The following is a 17,560-nucleotide window of genomic DNA, read 5'->3' on the forward strand; positions in this document are numbered from 1 at the left end:
TTTATCAGCATGGACATTATCGTAACATTAATCGCAATCGCATGCGACATGCGGCGGAGGACGTGGGCACCATCCCTCAAGTCGCGAACGATATGCGGGGCTGCGGCCCTTGCAGATCTCTCACTCATGGAGTGATATCGCCTTTTTGGATGGAAAAGAAGGGGCGTAACAGCCTGAGAGTTGCACCAATTATACTGAAAGATCATGTTGGAAATTAGCATAATTATTTTATAGCTGGATTGAAATTTAACCCGTATTGAAATAACTTGTTAATGTGTGTTTCGCATTAAGAAATTGCTGCTATTGTCATCCGCTCGTCTCCTCGTGGATTTTACCTTGTGCTGACCAGAAAAATGTGTGTGAAAGAAGAATAATATAAAAGTGTATAAAATAATATCTGCAAGCTGTTTACATAACGTGGAAGTATGTCCAGTACGAAAAGTGAGCGATGAAATAAGATATAAATTTTGCTTTGGATCTTCTCTAGACGGCGCCGATCTCGTGTCCTTCCGTTCTTACGTTTTTATGTGCTAATGTTATCAATTTGATATATTTAATCCAGATAATGCTTAATTCAATAAAGTGAGATTGAGCCGACAAGTTGTTCTCTGAAGTCCTTTTGCTATGTTTATGGGTAAGCCTACTCTTTCAACGCAATGTACTGTAGATAGTGTTTCAGGCCAGCAAATATTGGGCACATGTAATTTGGATTTGATATTTGTAAGTATCTAGTTAAATAGGGATTGTCACCACAGCCACAAATAGTGGTAAACTGTGAGCACCGAGTGAGTACTTTTCTGTTTAGATTAGTTCAAATAGAAAGGTTCCTTAAAGCTTCTTCTCCAGTGATCTGTTCTTCCAAGACCCAGCGAGAATTCGCTACTTAGTCTTTTCAGTAGGTTCTTAAGTGTATGATTCTAAAACGTACTAAAAGTCACTACAACAATCTTCTCATGTTACCCTCTTCTGTTTTAAAAAAGGTATTAGTCAGATAGTTCCTAAAACTTGTGCTATATATTCGCAAAAGCTTGTTTCTGATGGCACATTTCGAAAGTAGGTTAAGAAGTGTGGAAAGTTCAGCCTCGACGATGAGGCCTGTTTTGAAGGACCATCCATCATAAACAACGAGCTATTCTGATAAGTGAAAATTAAAAAATTTAAACTATACAGTTCATGATCATTTGAAGATAACTGGGGATGTAATCTGCTACGATGCTTGGTAGTACACTATGCCTTAACAGGGCAGAATATGCCTGGTAGTGTTTCAGCATGTGATTCTTTCCTGAAAAAAATAAAGAGACTCGTTTTTGAAACAGCTACTTAAGGATACGGTGGACTTTAAAATAGCTAAAAATTAAGCAAAATATTGAATTTAGTTTTTTACTCTCGTAATATTCCATATACATAACTACATCGTATTCAAAAAAAGAATTCAAATATTATAATTTTTAAAGAAGTTGCAAGTATTTAAAATGTGTAAACAATGTAAACTTTGCCCTTTAAATTTTGGAGAAAATGTAAAAAGAAAAAAAAATGTATTTCAACAGTTATAATTTATATATTTGCCCAAAAAGCGTTTATTAAAAAAAAAGGCTAGATATATTAAGTATTGACAACTATTAATGACTTTAACTTTGGTTATGTAGAGGAGGGGGAAACAAACTCGTTTTCCCTATTCGTTGCAAAAACGCGGGATCACCGTCACTTGAACCAAAGCAAAAAGAGAAGTTTATCTCCTTGGAAAGAAACATAAATAGTAAAAAATATTGTAAAGCATTAAAAGATAATGTAAATATGACAAATGAAGGTAAAACATAGGGTGCGGATGAATATCAAAAGTTTCATTGGATATAATGCATAAATTGTTTCTTCCTATAACTTTGAATCACATTCCAATTTGCGATATGTTTACATTTGTCATATTTAATATTATGAAATTAAAAATAGTTAAATGATACGAAAATGTTATCTAGCGTTTACAACTTTATATATTTAAAGTTAATTTGCTGTTTCTCATGAACATGTATTAAAGATTAAGTTTGAAGGAACACTTTAAATGTGGTTTTCACAAAAAAAAATATTTTTTCGCAGTTTTTTTATCTTGAAAATGCTCCTTGCGACTCATTTTTAGTTCAAAATGAATGATACTTGGAAGAAACTATCTTTTTATATATTACACTAGAACTGTGTATGCATTTTTATATATGAGGTTATTAAAATGTTTTAACTTGTGATAATGTTTAACAAAAGGTGATATTTTAGCGAAAACTGAGTTTAAGCTCACAAAAATTCGTTTTAAAATTTTTTTCTCTATCGTATTCCATAACAAATACACAAAAACATTTTTTAAGTCTTTATAATTAACTAAACGGAAAAATTAGGAAACAATATTGAAAATTAGAGCGCAAGGAGCATTTTTAATTTTTAATTAAAATAATTAATTATTTGTTTTAAAAATGTTTAATTTAAAATAAATTGAAATTTTGAACATATATTTTATAAACTGATGTTATAATATGTATATATGTAAAATGTCTTGTTTAAAACACAAAAACTAAAAAAAAAGTCCACCGTCCCCTAATGAAGAAGAGAAATGAATACTATGCAATAATGTCGCAAAATAAATCAAGACTTAGGTAAAAAAAAACTTTCTTTAGTGACATCTAGAGAGGACCGCCACTGAAAGAGTAATTCTTTGTGTATAGTTGGGCTACAGAGGAATTATACACCATAGCATAAAATCAAGCAATAAATTCAGAAAAATAACTTTTCCAAATGGTAGTTTTGAAAAGAGAAATAGAAACAAAACGCCTAAAACTAGCCAGTCATCGAGTTGATGTCAATCAGCATGACAGTGTTCTTCTATACATTTTGACAAATGTCAGTGAAAGACTTACTGAGTATGAGTGAGATATTTTGTGTCCATATCTTGTACTATCGGATTTTAATCTCTTCAGGTCACTTTAAAATTCTCTCAGTGGTCACGAATTCTTCTCTTTTGAGATTGTCAAACAGCTTCTTGATAAATTATTTACGAAGAAGCCGAATGATATTTTTTTTTAAATAGTAATTTTCTAGCTGATGTTAATGCGTCGAAAATGTCATAGAACGAAATGGTGCGTATGTGACTGAATGAAATGTTCTTGTGTTTTCGAGCTGCTTCATTTCAATTTATCATAAAAATCATTGAAGTTGCTGAATGATTCTAGTTTGGTTCCTTTAAAATGAGCTCATGGCAGAATTAACTGGAACATGTAATATTAGGTTATGAGTAAAAATACTAATTTTAAAACAAAAACTGACGTATATTTGTACCAGAGAAACTGTTTGCTAGGAATTATGCAGACATGATCAGAGGGTGTTTTCCAAGTCTTCCTGAGTCGTAATTTCCCTGTATTACCACACGCATGTTTTAATGTCTACATAAACGAGTGAGAAAATACACACAAAAAGGATTTTAGCAGTTGACTAGCATAATGACTATTTGATAGTCTCAGTCATTACGCAGATAAAATTTCAAAGAAATTTTAGTAGTGTTTGAATATTAGCCACAAATGTAACAGCAATCACTAATTGATCATTTGTAGCTTTAAAATCTTGAATATTGAACATTTTTATGTTTAAAAGGCTTTTATATCTCTTGTTGTGCATATAAATATGATTAATGTCACATGCCACTATATCCTGAGGACATCCTAACTAAGTCCCATCGAAAGCGTACGGGATCCTCAGGACATCCCGGGATATCCCACTAACCTCCTAAACACATCCCATTATATCCTAAGAACATCCTATCTATGTCCCATCGACAGCATATGGGATGTTATTAGGATTTAAATTTCTACTTACTATATCCTCAGGACATCCCGCAATACCCCAGTTTCCTCCTAAACTCATCCTCTCGAGTGCTTAATGTCACATCTCAGTATATCCTTTCCTATCTAGGTCCCACCGATAGCGTATGGGATGTTATCAGGATTTGAAATACTAGTTACAATATCTCTTATTATTAAGCATCATTTTCTTCGCAAAGACAGTATATAAAATTCAACAACAAAATTAAAGAAATTTTAAAAGCAGCATGTGTTGAGAATTCTTGGTGTAGTGGTAAGCGTTGGCATTCATTTTTATATTTTTTCAATCTTTTCTCCGTTTATCAAACCACTGTATAGTTTTCTTAGTAACGTGGCTTTACAAAAATTTTCTTTGTTTTTTTATTATGAATGTTTTGTGTATTAAATTTATGAATTAAATATCATGTTCTTTCAAATCATCCCAGATAAAATTCAGTTGAACAGCAAAATCACAAAATATTTAAAAAACAGCACACTTTAGAATTTCGGATGTAGTCTCGAGCGTTGGTCAAAAACAATAATTTATTCCGTGGAGTGTTCCTGCCACTTCTCGCGCTTTCATATCGTTGAATTTGTTAAAAATTTATTTCAAGTTTTACAAAATATGAAATAAAAATTCAAAATTCGGGCTTCCAGATGCATATTTTAGAAGGAGAAATACGTTATTCAAAATTTGGTGGCGCTAGGTACCGTCAATTTTTCACAGTGCGAGAAACATGCATACTTTCACAAAGATTCTTCATTATTTTATTTCTTTACTACAGAGCGATGATATTTCGTGGCAACAAGTTGACATTTGATGTGACACGCCGCGAAATCCCGTTTCGTGAATAATAGCCCTTATGAGTTAAGTATTTGTTCTTGATTTTCCATTTCCTTTAATATTTGAGCGCAAATTTTAAAAATACTTAAAAAAATCTACTGACTGAAGCTCTCATTGTTTAGAGTAATGAAACGAATGCCATCTTAATCATTCCTTTGAATCGTAGTATGAAGAGCCTTTTGAGTTATTATGGCCATTTCAGTGTGTAATGATACTGACATAAACGTATGTTACACAAAAAAGGATGATTTAGGTATGTCATTTATTATTAAATACTTTCGATTAACATTAGCGCTGGAAAAATTATAGAGGAAGAAGTATTGAACCTGCATTAAAATCTCCAGTAGAAAAGGTGTGAAATTTATATGCTTCATTTTTCAAATTAACGAACTTTATGAATATCATTGAGCTTAAAACTCTTTTCATAAAATGAAGGCTTGACATTTTCGGACATTAGATTATGAATTCATTTACTCATAAATTTCGTTCTTAAAATTATATTTAAAAATAGATTAAATATCATTGTACATAAAATTTTTATCGAAATTAAAGTTTTATTCATTTTTTTCTCCTCAGCAATAATTTTGGGATTTCGAATTATGCCAAATAAAATTCACAGATGTCGAAATTACATAAAAAGTAAGTATGTAATTAGATATCTTAGCATAATTATTGTACGTAACTAAGCAGTGGAGATTAACAAGGTGTATAAGTTATTTATTTATCAAACATTATTTTAAATTAGTAGTACAACACTTATAAAATAAATTATGAAATCTCTTTCACTAAAGTCCAAATGCAAGTTGAAATGCCTTTGGGCAACATTTACATGATTATACCTAAATGATTGTGCATCAGTTGTTGGATTATTTGAAGCAGAATTAGTATTTGAAATAAGCATGCATTTAAGGAGTGAAAGTCCAAATAAATTTATGAACTCATAAGTAGCAGTAATCTGCATTATTGTAATTAAATTTACATTTGAAACAAGTAGTTTACGAATTAAACTCAAAAAGCAGATAAGTCAACAAAATCTTTTTAAGATGCTTTATTATCTGCTCGAAAAATATAAATATCAGAAAACTTCCAGAGAAACAATTTCGGAAAAGGTATTTAATAAAATATAGATATATACCATTCATTAAAGCTGATTTTAGAAATGTAAAAAGCGAATCAGGAGTGCTTTTGTTTTCCTTTTCCAAGGGAAAAACAGGGACTTAAGAATGATAAGCTTGCGAGAAAAAATGTAAATGACACAATTTATTGGATTTTTTGATTATTTTGTTTTACTTCTGAAATTTCTGGAAGTATTATTTGGGTGTTTAGTAAGTCGTAAAATGGCTTTGCATCATTTTTAATGCCTGCAAAGTTTTATAATTATTACTGACATTTTTAGAAATGATAAAATAAAACTTGGGTTAAAGCCTGAGCTATAGTATATACCAGTTATCCTCGTGTCTTCCACTTTATATTTATCTATTGAGTCTACATTACATTCACTATTGGGTCTATAAGAAGCGTTCTGTTTGCTGAGAAAGTTATGCTGCTTTACAAATTAAAGCTCCTTTTCTCTATTTAACTGCTGCTGAAAAAGAGCGACCTTCACTGAATCGAATGCTTAAATACAGTGTTTTCTGATCAGATTGCGTAATTCTAGCATGTGTTGCGGCACATTATGTTTTCACTACAGCGTTTAAAATAGAGAAAAAAAACTTATAGCTTAAAGATCTTAGTTTTAGAAACTTTTCTTTCTTTTATGATTTCCATTTCCTGCGAGAATGTAAATTTAATGACGTATATCCAAATCTAAGGGAACTCGGAATCAGTATTTAAGCAGCGATCTATCTAAGACAGGGGTCGGCAACCTTTTGAGTCAGAAGAGTCAAAAATTACAATTTACAAAATTTCAGAATCAGTGCCTAATCCTCGTTAATCGATTCAGAACGATTTTTAAATAATATTTTTTTAATAAATAATATTTACGTATGGAACTAAAGAGCTGCAGCTTCACATCCAAAGAGTTGCATGTGGCTCGCGAGCCGCAGGTTGCCGACCCCTGATCTAAGAGGAGGTATGCCTTTGTGGAGGACGTTCTGAAAGAAATTGGCTCATACACGCATTAAAAATGGGAAAACAACAGAATCGACGCTGATGGGCCTCTTAATTCTTATCAGTTTCAGATCCGTGGTAGCACCAGAAGCGATTCCATAGCGTATGTATTGTATTACGTGTTACCTATGCAGTTTTATGCATTCACGTGTACGTATGTTACACGTATTTTTTTTAATTAATGCTTCATTAATTGCTATTTTTATCGTAATGTATCAGTTCATTTTCTTCTTTGCGAAGCTAATGAGAAATAGTTTTAGTTACTGATGAAGTTTGAAACACTTTTTAGTTCATTTCTATTTAATCTATTACTTAGTGTTTCCTTTCTAATTACTATTGGTATTAATTTTAATGTGAATAATACTATTGTTTAATCTAAATGCTTAACATTGGGTGAATAATTTGTCCATCCTTATAAATAATTGATGAATGGTAGTGGTTGCTCCTCCCGAAGATGAAATTTTCCAACAATTTCTAAGTATTTATGAAATAAAGAATTATAAATTTTTCTGCTAATTACTGAAAACAAAAAGTCAGTTTTTTTAAGCGCGTATTTCCAAAAGACTGTATAATGATAAGTTCCCTTTAGTCATAATTTCTTATTAAATACTCAATAGTCCAAATTACTTATATCATCCTACGTTTCATACAAGAGATATTGATAATTTTTGAATTAAATGTTTTTTTTTTTGTAAAAGAGATGAAAATGTATGAATATATCTCAATGGTAAATTTAAATAACGAATTCAATTTTATTACATCGTCAAATTAATTTGATCTAAGCGTAGCGTCTTCCTGTTACAAAATGCTATTAAAATGTTCTATATATATTGAGTAATTTTATTGCAAGTGCCTCTTGAAAGAAATAAGTATATAACAATGGAACCGAAGCATGAGAATTTGTTATTAAAATTCTTTTCTCTAAAGATTGTACTACAATATCTTCTTTAAAATTAATAAACCTCGAAAATAAGTATTTACAGGTAAACGCTTGTAAGTATGTATTACGAAGAATTTGAATTTTAGCGATGTTACCTTCTTGAAACCAGGAATTCCCTTCTTGAAGAAGCAATAAACTCAGATCTCATTCCGAAATAAATATGTCTTAGAATTATTAAACAAGTAATTTCAAGACTAAGAGAACCCTCTTTCTATAACAGCTTCAAAGGATTAAGTCAAAGTTTATTTATTCGTAATAAGTCTGTTTCGTAATAACTCTGTTTGTTTAAATCAAACAAGAATATGGCTACGCACAATTTAGATTCGAAAATAAAAGTTTTAAGCAATCAGTTTCGAGAGAGAATATATTCAGCAGGGTTTAATTTATGTAATGTCTGCTGATTTATGAACAATCCTAATGGCATTTCCTTTTATCAGCGAATTTCGTTCTCTGATGAATTATTCATTCTCTGTGACTTCGTGTGTTTATCCATTTCAACTACAGTAGAACTCCAATTATTTGAATCGGTCGGGACCCGACCCCATTCGGATAATCAAAACTTCGAGTAATTGGATTTTTCCAAAGAAAGGGTCTACGTACATTTTAATTAATTACTGTATGTACTGTTTGTTGACAATGGAAGAAAAAATTATTTTTAAAGAAAAGGAGGTCTTAATTAATTGAAATGAAAAGGCAACAGTCTTACGTACATGCTATTTAACGTTCTGTACAGTACTTACAAGTGCTGAAAATCATTTCTTGATGAACATCTTGGTCAAAGAAGCTGTTTGACTGTTTGACTGACATCCGTTTTCGAATAGCCGAGTCCGACGTTCACTTGACAATGAGAAGTTGCATGTTGGATGTGACACACGCGGGCTGACGCTCCACGCTCTTCAACGCTGTATCAAGACCGCAAACGCTTCACTCGCTGATGGTTTCGTGTCTGCTTAAACGTCGACAGTAAGGTCATCTTCCTCGACACTTTCTTATCTCGCACTTTCAGTAAGTTTATCATTATTTAGAATTTGAAATTCAGGGTCTGACGAATCACACCACCATCCATTCTGCTGTATCCTCAGCTCTAACTTCTGAACATCCAGGAATTTTCAAAAGAATGCTTCTTAAGGGGACACAGGACCTTTAACCCTCTATGCGGCAAGGCCGTATATATACGGCCTAGAATATTTTTTGTGATATCTGTACGAACATATATATACGTGCATATTAAAAACATGTCAAAAAATTAAGGTAATATATCAAAAGAAAACAAATCCAGGTATGAAATAGCAGGAGAATTTTTACATTAAAATAAAAAAAAAATAATTTGTTTTCATTGTAGTTTTGGGAAATTTGTGCTTTGTTAGAAAAAACTCTGGCCGTTCAGAGGGTTCAAAAAATCTACTTTCAGATTTTTACATTTTATGAATATATAAACATTTCTGAACAAAATGCAAAAAACCGCGTTGTAAAATTCGTATTATTTCTTGAGTTATGAAAGTTTATACCGTATAGTAAATCAGCGACGCTTGTTTAAAGGGACAAATATGGTGGTTGTTTACATTTTGGTTTCCCTGTATACGAGCTCATATTTTTATTATTATGCAAAGAAATATTTAATACAGTTTTTTTTTAATTTCCTTTTCGTGTAGGGAAGAAGGATGGCAACTACTCAACTTCACGACTGGTAGTTTGTTTACATGATAATTCTTATTACCACGCTGCTAAATCTAACGCTGTTCGTGTGTTTCTATTTCGGTCTTTCATATCAAGTTTGTTTTACTGAGTAAACGTTTATTTAAATATATTTGTTTTGAAATTTAAAAATGAATAATAATATCAAAAGAGCTTCAGGTCAAAGACCGAAGAAAAGGAATAATCTTTGTGGAAATCAGTACACAAGAATTAATGATAAAAATGCAAATGTCTCTGCATCAACAAAAAAAAATTACTAGATTATTCAGTAGTATCAGGTGACAGCGAGTTTGAAGCGTATGCAATCATTGATAAAAATTTATTATTTTCTGGATTAGAAGAATACTTATGCTGTCATATTTGGTATAATAAAATTAGTATTACTTCTGAAGTAGTATATGGTTTAACCATAAAAATAAAAATTTCATGCTGCTCTTGTGGAGTACTAACATCTATAAGAAATTCCAAACTTGTAAGTGAAAAACAAAATGCTTCTGATTTAAATAGAAGATTTACATTAGCAATGAGGTATATTGGAAAAGGATTGATAGAATCCAGAATATTTTGTGGAATTATGGATCTAACACCACCTGTAACACAGAAGTCATACGACAAAATTGTAAGTCGCGGACGATTGCAACAAAAACGAGAGTTGTACAACTGCCTGTTATAGCAATCCTATATACAAAATTATAACGTTCTGAATCTACTTGCGTTTGACTTACGCGAAATGCATACATGTGTACATACAGACGTCACGAAAAAAATCTCTTCTAAACCCATTTTTAATCCATTTGACAATCCTCTTTCAGAAAAAGAGAGATTTACGCTGTCCGTACGTACAGATGTCACGAAAAAACATCGTTCAAATGGATTCGAGTGCGGTCAAAATGGATATTTTGGTTGAAATATGATACCCTAAATTTTTCGCAATTACAATATTTGCTTACTTCGTACAAGGAAGCCAATAGGTAAATTCAAGCAAGGCCTTTTAATACACAATACACCTTTCTGTGAATAAACGTAAAGCATTGTTATTAAGAAGGAATTTGGGATGCAATTATTAATTGATTTTAAACTATAAATCTCTGTTTTACTATTATTTGCTTCCAATGACTTTAGTTAATTGAATTGTTGAGACCCATTCACTGTTTTGATTTTGATATAATTTAAAAACAATATTTCATTGAAAATTAATCCAAATATCTACCATTGTTGTGAATTTTTCTGTAAAATAATATTTTATATAAAGAGCGCATTGAAATGATTGTAAGAATATTTTACCCTGACGATGAGTTAAAATGCGAAATTAATATTTCTCAGACATGTAACATATTTCTAGTGAATTAATAAACGTGATTCAAAGGAAATTCGTCTTAATATATTTCGAAATGTGCTTTTCTTTTTTTAAATTTCGCAGGAGAATTTTAGTAAAATATTAAAGGATATTTGAAACTCTCTAAAATTAACTCCGACTGTTACAATCAAATACGTTCTACAGGAGAATACTATTGAATTTATTCAGTATGTCACAAAAATCTCTACTTCAATAAAAGGAAGATGAAAGAGGTTTACTTCCCTTTATTAACAAAGCTCTTCTCAAAATTTACAGTACTATTAAATTTGTAAGAAAATGATTTTCTTTCGCATCTTTATTCGTACGTTATATTAATATATTTATTTGCAAAATTCCTTGTATAATTCAGTAGGAAGCAGTTTGGTTCAGTTCATGCAAAGCTTTGCTTTGAATAAAACTACTGGTGTCCGCCGATAACATCGCGGCAAAAACATCGCGGAGAAAACAACGCAAGGGGAAAACGTCGTGCTACAAAACATCGTGGGAGAAATCATCGCAAAGAGAAAACATCGCAGTCCTAAAACATCGTGGTATAAAACATCGTCGTCGAAAATAAAGCGGTTCAAAAACTTCGCAGTTTAAAAACATCGTCTTCGTCGTCGAAAATATCGTGGTAAAACATAAAGTGTCTACAAATCATCGCATGACGATAACATCGCAGACATGCTTTTTCCATACATGCTTTAATAACTGTAAATGAATATTCCCATAAAGATTTGTGAGCGCAAAATGTAAAGAAGGATAATTTTTAATTTCCCATTTTTTATTAGTCCAAAGGGATTTGAATCCCGAAGGACTATTAGTTTCGTTTTGGCATTTTGCGTCGGACGGATAAATGTCGGTTCACTTTTCAAACTGTTGCCATAAAATGTTAGAGTCCTGCATTATATTTGAAGAAATTAAATAATGAAAATCTGCGTAAATGTATGTATATTTCTCACATTGTCATAAAATAACGGTACATAGAGTCATCGAATTTTGAATAACGTAATCCTCCAACGAATATGAGCATGTGGAAGACCAAATGTGAAATTTGAAATTTGTTTTATGATCGATTTCCTATTTTTTTAAAACTTTGACGAATTTTTGATTAACAAACTCAAGGATTTCAAAGCGAGCAATGGCAACGTTGTGCAGAAAAAACATTTTTATCTTCAGCGCGTGAGTCTCTGTATCGGAAATTCTAAAGATATGCTCGTTTTAAAACTATTTTGCGATATTGCTGTTGCACTGGATCTTATGGTTTAAGTGCGAGGAACATGATATTTAATAAAGAAAGGTAATACACAAAATGTTGAAAAACGCCCCTTTGGACGTAATTTAAAATCTGAAACATTTCAGATTTTTTTTTTTTTTTTTTTTTTTTGTTTATTAACTAATAAATTTTTTCTGAAAAAGTAAGAAGGAAACTTAAGCATAGAAAATTAAATGCAACTTGTAGATTATACTTTTCACGAAAAATTATCAGTAAAAACTTTATAAAAATTATTTATTAATGGCCTTTGTTAGTTAACTCTGTCGGTTTAAAATTCTATTAATTGCTATAAGTTGCATTAATTTGCTATGCTTAAGTTTCCTTCTTACTTTTTCAGAAAAAATTTATTAGTTAATAAAAAAATGTGAAAGTAAAAATTATCCTTCTTTCCATTTTGCGCTCACAAATCATTATGGGAATATCCATTTACAGTTGTTAACGCATGTTTGCGAAAAGCATGTATGAAAAAAGCATGTCTGCGATGTTATCGTCAAGCGATGATTTGTAGATACTTTATTTTTTACCAGGATATTTTCGACGACGATGTTTTGTACCACGATGTTTTCGAACTGCGATGTTTTCTCCCACGATGTTTTGTAGCACGACGTTTTCGCCTTGCGTTGTTTTCTCCGCGACGTTATCGTCCGCGATGTTTTTGCCACGATGTTTTCGGCTGTAACCAAACTACTACAATTCATGTCAAAACAGTAGAAAAGGTAACGTTGCATAGGACTTAAAATTAACTAATATGTAGATAGGTACGGCAATAAATAACTTCTCTGTCACGTGAAACTGTGTATTTATATAAAATTCTATAAGAAGAATGATATTCAGGGGATTTAATACGAGAAATTGCTAAAGTGCAAGTTTAAACAAATAAACTGAACATGTAAGTGGCAGAAGCGTATAACAATATTTTACTGTAAATTTGGTTCTAGACCGAATTAGTACATAGAATTTATTTTAAATTTCTTTTAAAGAATCGAATTTTACTGCAAACCATAAACCATAACCTTTTAAAATTATTTAAACGTCCCTCCCAACTAGTACCATAACTTTCAGAGTGTAAGTGTTTCATTAAAGTGTCGGGAACGTTCAAGCGAAACGTTCTTAATCACGCTTATATGTTACATCTCCAAAACGAAGAATGAAACGTCTATTTACCTGTATTCATGGCATTCTCATATACCGTGTAAAGAACATTTTATAAAGAACGTCTGCACAACATTCTACTAGACAGTTTAAACCACGTCTGTATCTTACAGTTCTAAGATGTACAATAGAACGTCCAACACCGGTGTTAATAATACTCTCGTAGGGGATGTAACGAATGCCAATATAAAGTTCTAGCATAACATTTTAAATCATATCTATATGTTGTAGTTCTGTAACGTACAGTGCTGTTCACTGAAAGTTACTATTTTTTTTTATTTAGTTCCTTTGGAGAACTATTTTATTCTGTGATTCCGAAATTTTCATTCGAATATACGAAAGTAATTCTTATCGTCAGCTCTAATGCTTACATTACAAATTATAGAAATTCTCATGCTAAAAGGTTCTGTAATTTGGTTTTTAAGAGAAAACATTCGAAGGATCATTAACGAACATTTTTCACTGAGTAATAAGATGGAATTTCGTGTAGTACGTACTCTTAATCACGCTTATATGTTACAGCCCTAAAAAGGAGAATAAAACGTTCAGTACTGGTGTTAATAGCCCTCTCATGTACTGCTTCCGTGAGAGCATGTAACAATATGCTTTTGAAATTACACGCTGCCATATGCTGTTTATGACAAGTAAAGTTTGATATCGCATAGATTTCATAACTCGTTGCAGAAATAACACTTTAGCGGATCACGTTTCTTTCTTGAAAGACTGGGCTTCATATTAGACACATCTGGGATCTAATGATATCAGGTTCAATGTTCCGCCTTACTTGCTTTGGGAACATTCAAGAACCTGACTCGGAACAGGGAGTTTACTAAAGCTATGTTCAATAAATGTAGACAAGATACACAGGAAGGGTATACGAAACCCTTTATTTTTCACTCTTTACAATGATTTCCGGACTTCGGAATACAGAGACCAACCACTTGTGGTCTGAACGTAAGAATATAAAAATATTAACTAAACTCTAACTTAACTTTGGAGTAACAAACAAGGGCCTCCGAGAAGATTGGCCGTATATTAACAGGGAGCCGTATGTATTACAGAGAACTGTTAACACTACAATACGTTTAAAATTATCAAGAGGATTAAACCTCTGGCCTGGAAGGCAACCAGCAACCGAGTAAAAACTGCTAAGGCAAGCGGCCTGCTTCTACTAACTCCTTCCTCTTCGCTTGCTTGGCAAAAAGCCACAACTTAAGTACTTGGCGTTCGCCAGACAAATTTGCATAAATAAGTTAAAGCTTTTAATTCTGGCCGGAAGTAGAAAATAAAAAGTGATAGTAAAGATTTAAAATAAAATAAACGTTAGTAAAACTTAAGATCCTTACAATGAAAGAAAACGTTTCATATCTGGTTGGAAACTCGATGCAAATTAATGGACTTGCTTTCGGAAGAAAATTAATTCTTTATGTATATTGATACTTATAATCGAACTATATTAATACTTATAATCGAACTTATAAGATAACTTATTGATACTTATAAGCGAACTATATTGATACTTATAATCGAACTATATTGATACTTATAATATAACTATATTGATACTTATAATTGAACTATATTGATACTTATAATCGAACTATATTGATTCTTAAAATCGAACAGCCGGATGTGATGAAACTAAGAAAACAGAATAATATAGTTAAAAGGGGAAAACGATATTGTTGCAGTTTTTGATATTAAACGAGAGCTTTATAAAAACTTTCTTTTGTATTTTCGGCTCCATTTATTGTTAGAATTTTCCTTGTATTTGAAACTAAACTAATCATTACACTCTCTGTCTATATGGCCTATTAATTTTCAAGATATGTTTCGAGAAATAACGTTTGTTTCCTGCCACGAGCCAGAAAGGTAAAAGGAAAAAATAGTCTCTCTTGGTCAAAGAGGCTGAAATCATAGCTGCTTCATTTTCTTCTCTCAGTAATTCTGATTGGCTATCAGGAAAGTTAGACACAATATCGCCCTCCCTTCTATCAATTAAGACAACAAAAGGCAGGTTTCAGTTACAATTTTGAATCATAATTAAAAGAAAGACATAAATAGTAAAAATGCTGTAAAACGTGGGGATTTATGATGAGCACAAGAATGATAAGAATTGCAGTTGGGCTTGACGGTTGGGGTACTTTGGATATGAGAATGAGAAATTCGAGTAAAAGGACTCGGGAGATCGAGCTGTGACTGAGAGTCAAGTTCGAACTAACGGATGGAGTACAGTGATACCCGCTAAAGTAACGGAGGGAAGGAAAAAAAATATGGAGGAAGGAGATAGAAGTAAAGTTCGTGGTAAATGGACTGAGTGACATGCTTTCGACTTGAAATACGAAAAAGAGAAACGAATGTTATGGGAAAGAAAAAACTAAAAGACGAGATTTGTTTTAGACAGAGTTCGATCGGATGATCTGATGTTATTTCCTGAGACGAAATAAGGTCAACTGATGATGGATCGAATCACGTTCCGAGACTCTTAACGTGGACGCAATGGAGTACGAATTCATATTTCTATTTGAAAGATGATCAGCTGCAGCTAGTTTGAGATGGAGAGGTCTGTTCTGTAGCTGGTCTACAGCTAAGTTAAAAAGATGGTTTTTCACCAGGTATCATAGTTCGAGTGCTGCGGATCCCCCTCCTAGAATGGATAATGGAACTTTGCTCAAAATGCTCGTAAGTGGATATCCGTCATCTGGATGTTAATCTCTTACAAGGTGAGTATTTAAAACAGTGCAAATATAGGACAGTTGAAATTTTTAGAACTGTAGCAACAGCGGAAGTTTCGCTTTTTTCCGAAACCTTCTAGACAACTTATATAAATATCATCATTCCCTATTACGTGCATAAATTACTAGTACTTTTAAAGTTAAAAATGCACGAAATTGTATCAATTGGACTAACGTTATTTTTAGGACTAATAGTGCCAAATAATTCTAATTATTTTAAATATATCCTTTTCCTCTGAATTATGTTATGTATAAGGATTAGGAGTAAACATATGAATTACTTGATTGAACTATTTATTGCCTAGTATCTTCTTAGGGAATTTATTTTCATATCATATATCTTCATGTGTTGTTAATTTATGTGAAACTCTAAAGGAATTATTACAAATGATATTTTTATGCATATATACATATATATGTGCATAAAATATATATATATATATATACTGATGAGAAATGAAATCCTAACACTAAGAAGAAATCAGTCTAAAGGAGCTATATGCCCGGCAAATCATTTGCTTCAGAAATGTATATAGTTGATTAATTCTTTTAGGTCACAGATTAAAGTATGCGCGAGAAAAACCATTTCAGATGTGAAATGATGGCACGGTAATTTCTGCGTCATTAGTAAGCTGCACGCAAGAGCATATAAATGTACATGCTTTAGTATTATGTAATACAAGTGCCGTATATCATTTTGTGGAATGAAGTTCCTTGCCTGTTTGCTGCACTTGGTCAGTCTGAAATGGCCTCCACTGATTGTGAACGACGCTGAATTTTTCGTTCAATTATGTCCCATACGTGCTCGATGGGGGACAAATTGGGGGATATCGTAAGGCAAGACAACATGTCGACACTCTGTAGAGTACGTTGGGTGAGAGCAGCAGTATGGGGACGATCATTATATTGCTAGTAAATGTCCGCTGGAATATTACTCAAGAATGGCAATCACTAGTCTGACATACAAATTTGCTTTCAATTTGTGAGCGTAAAGGACAAATGTGCTTTTGTTGTCATAAGAAATTGCTTCTAAGACAATAACTTCTGGTTTAAGTCCGTTATGCCTACAAGCTTCACCTGCCATCCTCTAACCAACATACGGCCACTATGGCACAAAGACTAAAAATGGCTATCATCTTCGAAACAACAGAACTCCATTCTCCTTGACATCACTGAAGTCGCAGATGGTTGTAATTTAAAGGTAGTGGTATGGCACTCTGGAGTGCATCTGATCTATCCCTCAAGTAATCTTTTTGTTAAAGTTGGCTGTATCACTCTGATGCAAACAAAATCTCGAATGTTTGCTGCAGATACAGTGACACCAAAAGCATGCGGCGAATTCAGCCTTCTTTCATCTGAATGGTGGCATGTGGGGTCTGGGACCCGATCTCTGTCATCTTGAGATAGTAGCTTCTCGTGATCACTGCTGCCAACACACATACACAGTTGTTTCATCCTTGCGAATTATTTCTGAAATGCTGCGAAAAGAAAACCCATTTGTCTTCTCGTAACACTATTACATGGATTCGTGGAAACTCAATAGGCTGTTTATTCTCCCTTCTTCGTCTCCTTAAAGACATTCTTGATTTGAATCTCGCTTACAATGTACAGTCTGGGAGATAAATAAAACACGAAATTCA

This window comes from Stegodyphus dumicola, chromosome 1 (assembly GCF_044657685.1).
Source record: "Stegodyphus dumicola isolate Sdum_Otavi_A_Nest chromosome 1, ASM4465768v1".
NCBI classification, from domain to species: Eukaryota; Metazoa; Arthropoda; class Arachnida; order Araneae; family Eresidae; genus Stegodyphus; species Stegodyphus dumicola.